Below are 6643 nucleotides of genomic sequence, written 5' to 3' on the forward strand. Positions count from 1 at the left end.
ATAGTTCCTCCCATCAATGCCCAAAGTCATCCTTGGTCACAATAAAAGAGAATAGAGAGAAAAAAGTATGATTATTGTACTAGATTGTGGGGTTGCAGGGTTTTTATTTTATTTTAAAAATTGTTTTGTTGTTATAATGATGATGTCAATTTTTTAAGAAATAAAAGAATGGAAAAAGTTGACTTGGGACTTCATAATGCAAAGAAAAAAGCAAAACAAAAAAAAGAACAACAAAAAGCAAACAAAACAAAAATTTTTATGTAATACCAAATTTAATCCCTTTATAACTCTGTGAAGTGGGTCAGTACTGATGGGTCAGCTTAACAGATATTAGGAATAGATCCAAAAATAACCAGCCGTGATCACACAGCTTGTGGAACCCAAGTTCTTTGACACTCAGCCCAGTGTTCCACGTACAACGGCAACCTTAGCGAGGAGGGGGCCTCAGAGATGAGGTGGTCGACCCTTACGGTGTCAATATTCTCCATGCTTTCTCAGAGCAAGTGGCTGAATCTCTTTCGTGACAGAGAACTCATCACCTACCAAAGCAGCCCATTTTATTAAGTCTAATTTTTAAAAAAGATCCTTATGATGAGCACGATTCTGTGTCTCTCATACTCTATGGAAACGACCAATTTCTAACCTCTATGTCACCAAGAGTAAGTATAAATCTTCACATAGTAGCCCTCCAAATATCTGAAATCTCTATAGTCATAGCCAGGTATATTGCATCAAAATAAATGGCTATTTTCTCCAGGAGGGTTGGTCCAAATGTCCTAGTCCACCATTACTAGAAACAAGAAGTCCTCCCTATTTTTTGAATAACTATATTTATTTGCTCAAATCATACTTATTAGGGGCCTGCTATCTGCCATGCAGTGGGGATGCAGCAATACACAGGTCAAATAGACATGCATTTGGAGTGTGGAAGTGGGTGCCCACCCTAGTCGGGGAGCATCTCAGGATGTCCTCCTTGAGGAGATGACATGTCAACTGAGCCCAGAGGACAACAGGAGTTGACAGGGAAGAGTATTTCCTAGAGGGAGAAGCTGGAGGCAGCTGTAGTGAGGTGCTGATGGGTTCTGGCCACCACCTGGACCACCTAGATTTGATGTTTCTCCATCCCCACTTAGTTGTGTGACCCTGGACAAGTTCCTCACCCACTGCGTGCTTTAGAACCCTCCCTGCGAAACAGGAGATGTGACAGGAATGTTGTGAGGATTGTTTGAGTGAATACATCTGAAGGACTTAGGATAAGCCTGGCACATTGTTAATGCTCAATCCATGTTTGCTCTCATGACTGGAGGGAAACAAGGTAGCAGGCAGGAGCGGGGAGTGCGCAGACAATTCCTGCTAAGACTTGTAAGTCATCCACGGCCCAGCACTGTAACCAGAGAAGTGAGGATTAGACTTCCACTTTGAGAAAGGCCTCTCTGGCCGCAGCATGTAGAGGAATGGGAGGGGATTAGAATGTGTGTACATGGACTAGGTGGGTGGTAACTGCAGGGCCAGCATCTGTGGCACAGATTATCTCTCTTCATCCTGAACCCCTTCCTCTTCCCGTCCTGAATCCTTTTCCCATTCCTGACCACATCCTCCACCTGTCAGAAAGTCACAGGTGTTAAGGAAGAGACTTCTGAGCACACCTTGGACAGAAGTCATGATGATAGGGCCCATGACTAGGAACCTGCTGGGAGAGGTGGCCTGCAGTGTGTCTAGAGTACACGGGGGACCCTGGGAGCATCTTCTGTGGCCATGGCCCGGGGCAGGCCTGAATCACTTGGTGCTGTACCACTATCAGATCCACCACGGGAGCCATGTGCTGTCCATTCCACAAGGAGCTCTTTCAACAGGGAGACGTCAGGCCCAACTGGATTCTAGCCACCTTGGTCTCCAGTCTCCTACTCTCAAGCCCATGAGTGACAATCCAGCACAGGAAATTTGGTTCTGTGAGCAGCATCTATTGGCAGGATGACCAGCAATTCTTGTGTGTGGTTTGCAAAGATCTTACGGAGCACAAATGTTACTTAGTGCTGCAGAAGAACAATGCTAGGTTCCACAAGTAGTCTGTCCTTTTGTTGTCTTGTCTATACCACAGAACCTTTGGTTGACTTGCCTTATTATTGGTTTCAGTCCTATTACAAAACAACAACAACAACAAATTATTGTATTCTAAACACAGTTCTAAATGCAACAATAGTTTATCTTTTAATCCTGGATTATACAGTTTACAATTACTTGCAAATGCATAGTGCCTCATTCCAAAAAACCTCAGGCATCCAGACATCACAATTTCTCTCTCTGCATGACATAGAAACTTCCATGTCACTAGAGGATTTCACAATCCATATACAAATCCCCTGAAGACTTCTAGGTGTGAAGGAAACATCACTGGACACAACACTGAAAATGGCAATAGGCCAGGCATGGTGGCTCATGCCTGTAATCCCAGAATTTTGGGAGGCTGAGGCGGGAGGATCACCTCAGTCAGGAGTTTGAGACTAGCCTGGTCAACATGGTGAAACCCGTTTCTACAAAAAACACAAAAATTAGGTGTGGTGGTGCATGCCTGTAGTCCCAGCTACCAGGGATGATGAGGCAGGAGAACTGCTTGAACCCCGGAGGCAGAGGTTGCAATAGGCCAAGATCGCACCACTGCATTCCAGCCTGGGCAACAGAGTGAGACTCTGTCTCAAAAAAAAAAAAGGCAACAAAAGCCCTGGATAGATAGGGTTTTTTTTTTTTAGGTGAGCTATAACATCTGGGCAAATAAAAACACACTATGTTATTCCTAGAAAAATGATAGAAATCTAACTTAACCTTGTCAACATAGGGATTCATTATGTTATTCAGCAAACTAAAGGAACAGTAAGAATGTAACTGCATCTCAGGTACAACTGGAACCAGGGATTTGAATGCAACTAAAACTCCCCACCTTTTATTTTCTCTTCTCTAAATTAGCTCAATTTTTTTATACATTTCCTGTATGAACTATAACTATAGCCATTTCTAGATTAATATCTCTTGTCAGCAAAGCAAGACAGAGTTATTCTCTGGTCATGAAGAAGAGAATTCCAGAAAAGAGCTCTGAGTCAAAGGCCAAAATCCTGGCATATCTGGTGCTGTGCAGAGCTGAGAGACTGGCTGAAGAGTGTGTCAGCAGTAAGCTATCCTAGGCATAGGGCCTGACCTAGAAATCAAAAACCCTAATGTAGCAGTACTGCATCATCTATAGCCTAGATTATGCTGCAATGATATACAACTCCCATATCTCACTGGTATAAACCAAAAAGGTTTCTTTTTCATGCTACCTGTTCATCAGGAGTTGCTGAGGGGGTCACTTGGAGTCACTTGGAGATCCAGGCTCGCCAAGCAGCCACTGTTTTCAGCACCAGCTATTGCCCTGCTAGTGGGCAAAGAGGGAGCTCTGGAAGAACATAAACCAGCAGTTAAATTCCCAGTCCGGAAGAAATACACATCACCCCTGCTAATACCTCATTACAGGGCACAGATGATGACAATAATGACCTCTCAGGCTTAAGGACCCTTCAACTCTGAGAGAGGGTATCTAGTGGTCACTCAGTTACTATCCTGTCTTTCCCTCAGGTGGAAGTGGGTGTGGTTTCCAACACCCCTAGCTATGTCCCCTGTCTGTGACAAAATCTTTGTAATGAAAAGTTTGAAGTATTTCGGAGTTCACAAGGGTATTTGTTTGCAGTTAAGACTCTTGCTCTCACTTCTACCTGACAAGAGAGAATTTGTATAGACTATTAGACATGTGACTATTTTTTTAAAAGCACTAGGTATTTGGGGCAGGGTTAACATGTTTCCCTAACAGAAATCACTCATAGATATGTTCTTTGAGGTCATGAATTCTATGAAATAAAAATAAAGAAAGTTATTGAGCCTCTCTTGGATGCCAGCACCATGCTCAGTACTTTCCTTTTTTTCAGTATACTCACATTACTGATTATCCTTCATTTTAGTTACGATCAAAGCAAGAGTTGAAGGAATGTCCTTGGTTCAAGGCTACACCCTAGGAGGCAGAGTCAGAATTTAAATCCAGCTTTCTTTCCTTTGAAAGACTGTGCTCTGTGCTGGATCACACTGTACAGTTTTTAAAGTGATCTAACAATAACAGCATCTATCAGTGAACTTTGAGTTTACCAAACAGGAAATTGCTCTTAATGGGTTCCTCTAATGGCAGGGCCAGCTCAAGGCAAAATTTTTTGCCTCCTCTCCTTCTTTTTCATTCGACACGATTCTGCTCTATCATCCAGGCTGGACTGCAGTGGCATGGTCACAGCTCTCTGCAGCTTCAAACTCCTGGCTCAAGTGATCCTCCCTCCTCATCTTCCCGAGTACCTGGGACTATGGGCACATGCCAACACACCTGCTAATGTTTAAAATTTTTTGTAAGGATGGGGTCTATGTTCCCTAAGGTGGTCTCAAACTCCTGACCTCAAGCAATCCTCCTGCCTCAATCTTCTGAAGTGCTGGGATTATAGGTATGAGCCACCATGCTCAGTCCCCTTCTCCCTCAGTAAAAATATATTTAAAAAATTTTTTTCACTATTCAACTTCTGTTTTAGGTTCAAGGGGTACATGTGTAGGTTTGTTATATGGGTAAACTACAATGCCATGGGGGTTTTGTATACAGATAATTTTGTCGCCCAGGTCATCAGCATAATACCCAAAAGGTAGTTTTTCAGTCTTCACCCTCCTTTCGCCCTCCACCCTCAAGTAGGTCCTGGTGTCTATTGCTCCCTTATGTCCATGTGTATTCAATGTTTAGCTCCCATTTAAAAGTGACAACATATAGTACTTGGTTTTCTGTTCCTGCATTAATTGTCTTAAGATAATGGCCTCCAGCTCCATCCATGTTGCTGCAAAGGACATTATCTCATTCTTTATAGTTGTGTAGTATTCTATTCCATGGTGTATACACACCACATTTTCTTTTTTTTTGAGATGGAGTCTCACCCTGTCACCCAGGCTGGAGTGCAATGGCATGATTTTGGCTCACTGCAACCTCTGCTTCCTAGGTTCAAACGATTATCCTGCCTTGAGTAGCTGGGATTATAGGCACCCGCCACCATGCCCAGCTAATTTTTGTATTTTTAGTAGAGACAAGGTTTCACCGTGTTGGCCAGGCTGGTCTCAAACTCCTGACCTTGTGATTCACCTGCCTAGGTATTTTATTCTTCTTGAGGCTACTGTGAATGAAACTGCATTCTTCACATGATTCTCTGTTTAGATGTTACTGGTGTATAGAAATGCTACAGATTTTTGTAAACTGATTTTGTATCCTGAAACCCTGCTGACGTTCTTTTTCAGATCTAGAAGCCCTCGGGAAGAGACCATGGGAGTTTTCTAGGTATAGAATCATTATCTGTGAAGAGAGATAATTTGACTTCCTCCCCTCCTATCTGGATGCCTTTTCTTTCTTTCTCTCACCTGACTGCTCTGAATAGAACTTCCAGTACTATGTTGAATAGGAGTATTGAGACTGGGCATCCTTGTCTTGTTCCAGTTCCTAAATAGAATGCTTCTAGCTTTTGCCAATTCAATATTATATTGGCTTTGGGTTTGTCAGAGATGGCTCTTATTATTTTGAGGACTGTAACTTCAAACCTAGTTTGTTGAGGGTTTTTAACATGAATGAATGTTGAATTTTACCAAAAGCCTTTTCTGCATCTATTAAGGTAATCATGTGGTTTTTGTTTTTAGTTCTCTTTATGTGATGAATCACATTTATTGATTTGGGTAGGTTGAGCCAACTCTGCATTCCAGGGATAAAGCCTACTTGATCATGATGGATTAGCTTTTTGGTGTGCTGCTGGATTTCATTTGGTAGTATTTTGTTGAGGATTTTTGCACATATGTTCATCAGGGTTATTGGTCTGAAGTTCTTTTCTTCTGTTGTGTCTCTGCCAGGTTCTGGTATCGGAATGATGCTGGCCTCACAGACTGAGTTAGAGAGGCGTCCCTCTTTCTCAATTTTTTTGGAATAGTTTCAGTAGGAATGATACGAGCTTCTCTTTACATGTCTGGTAGAATTTGGCTCTGAATCCATCTGGTCCAGGACTTTTTCTGGTTAGTAGGCTTTTTATTACCGATTCAATTTTTGGAACTTGTTATTGGTCTGTTCAGGGTTTCAATTTCTGGTTCAATCTTGGGAGGTTGTACGTTCCCAGGAATTTATCCATTCTTCTGGGTTTTCTAGTTTGTGTGCATAGAGGTGTTCATAATAGTCTCCAAGCGTTTTTTGTATTTTTGTGTGGTCAGTGACAACGTCCCCTTTGTCATTCCTGATTGTGTTTATTTGGATTTTCTCCCCTCTCTGTTTATTAGTCTAGTTAGTGGCCTATCAACTTTATTTATTCTTTCAAAGAACCAACTTTTGCTTTCTTTGATCTTTTGCATGGTTCTTCTCATCTCCATTTTGTTCAGTTCAGCTCTGATTTTGGATATTCTCTTCTGCTGGCTTTGGGGTTGGTTTGCTCTTGTTTACTTAGTTCCGCTACATGTGATGTTAGGTTGAGATCTATCTTTTTGATGTGGGCATTTAGCACTATTGTTTTCCCTTAACACTGCTTTAGCTGTGTCCCAAAGATTCTGTATGTTTTTATCTTTGTTTTCA

General features: G+C 42.1%; 1 long non-coding RNA gene across 7 annotated transcripts in view; it reads right to left on the reverse strand.

Moving 5' to 3' along the window:
• Nucleotides 1-6643, reverse strand: part of LOC111527834 — a 39374-nt gene that overhangs the window by 6679 nt on the left and 26052 nt on the right. For all 7 annotated transcript variants that reach the window (XR_003307078.1, XR_002726779.2, XR_002726784.2 and 4 more), the window contains exons 2-3: nucleotides 3312-3427; nucleotides 1647-2135 (exon numbers count right to left, since the gene is read on the reverse strand). This is a non-coding gene — a long non-coding RNA (uncharacterized LOC111527834). The remainder of the gene's footprint in view (nucleotides 1-1646; nucleotides 2136-3311; nucleotides 3428-6643) is intronic.

The sequence above is a fragment of the Piliocolobus tephrosceles genome, chromosome 5 (genome assembly GCF_002776525.5).
Source record: "Piliocolobus tephrosceles isolate RC106 chromosome 5, ASM277652v3, whole genome shotgun sequence".
Classification (NCBI taxonomy): domain Eukaryota; kingdom Metazoa; phylum Chordata; class Mammalia; order Primates; family Cercopithecidae; genus Piliocolobus; species Piliocolobus tephrosceles.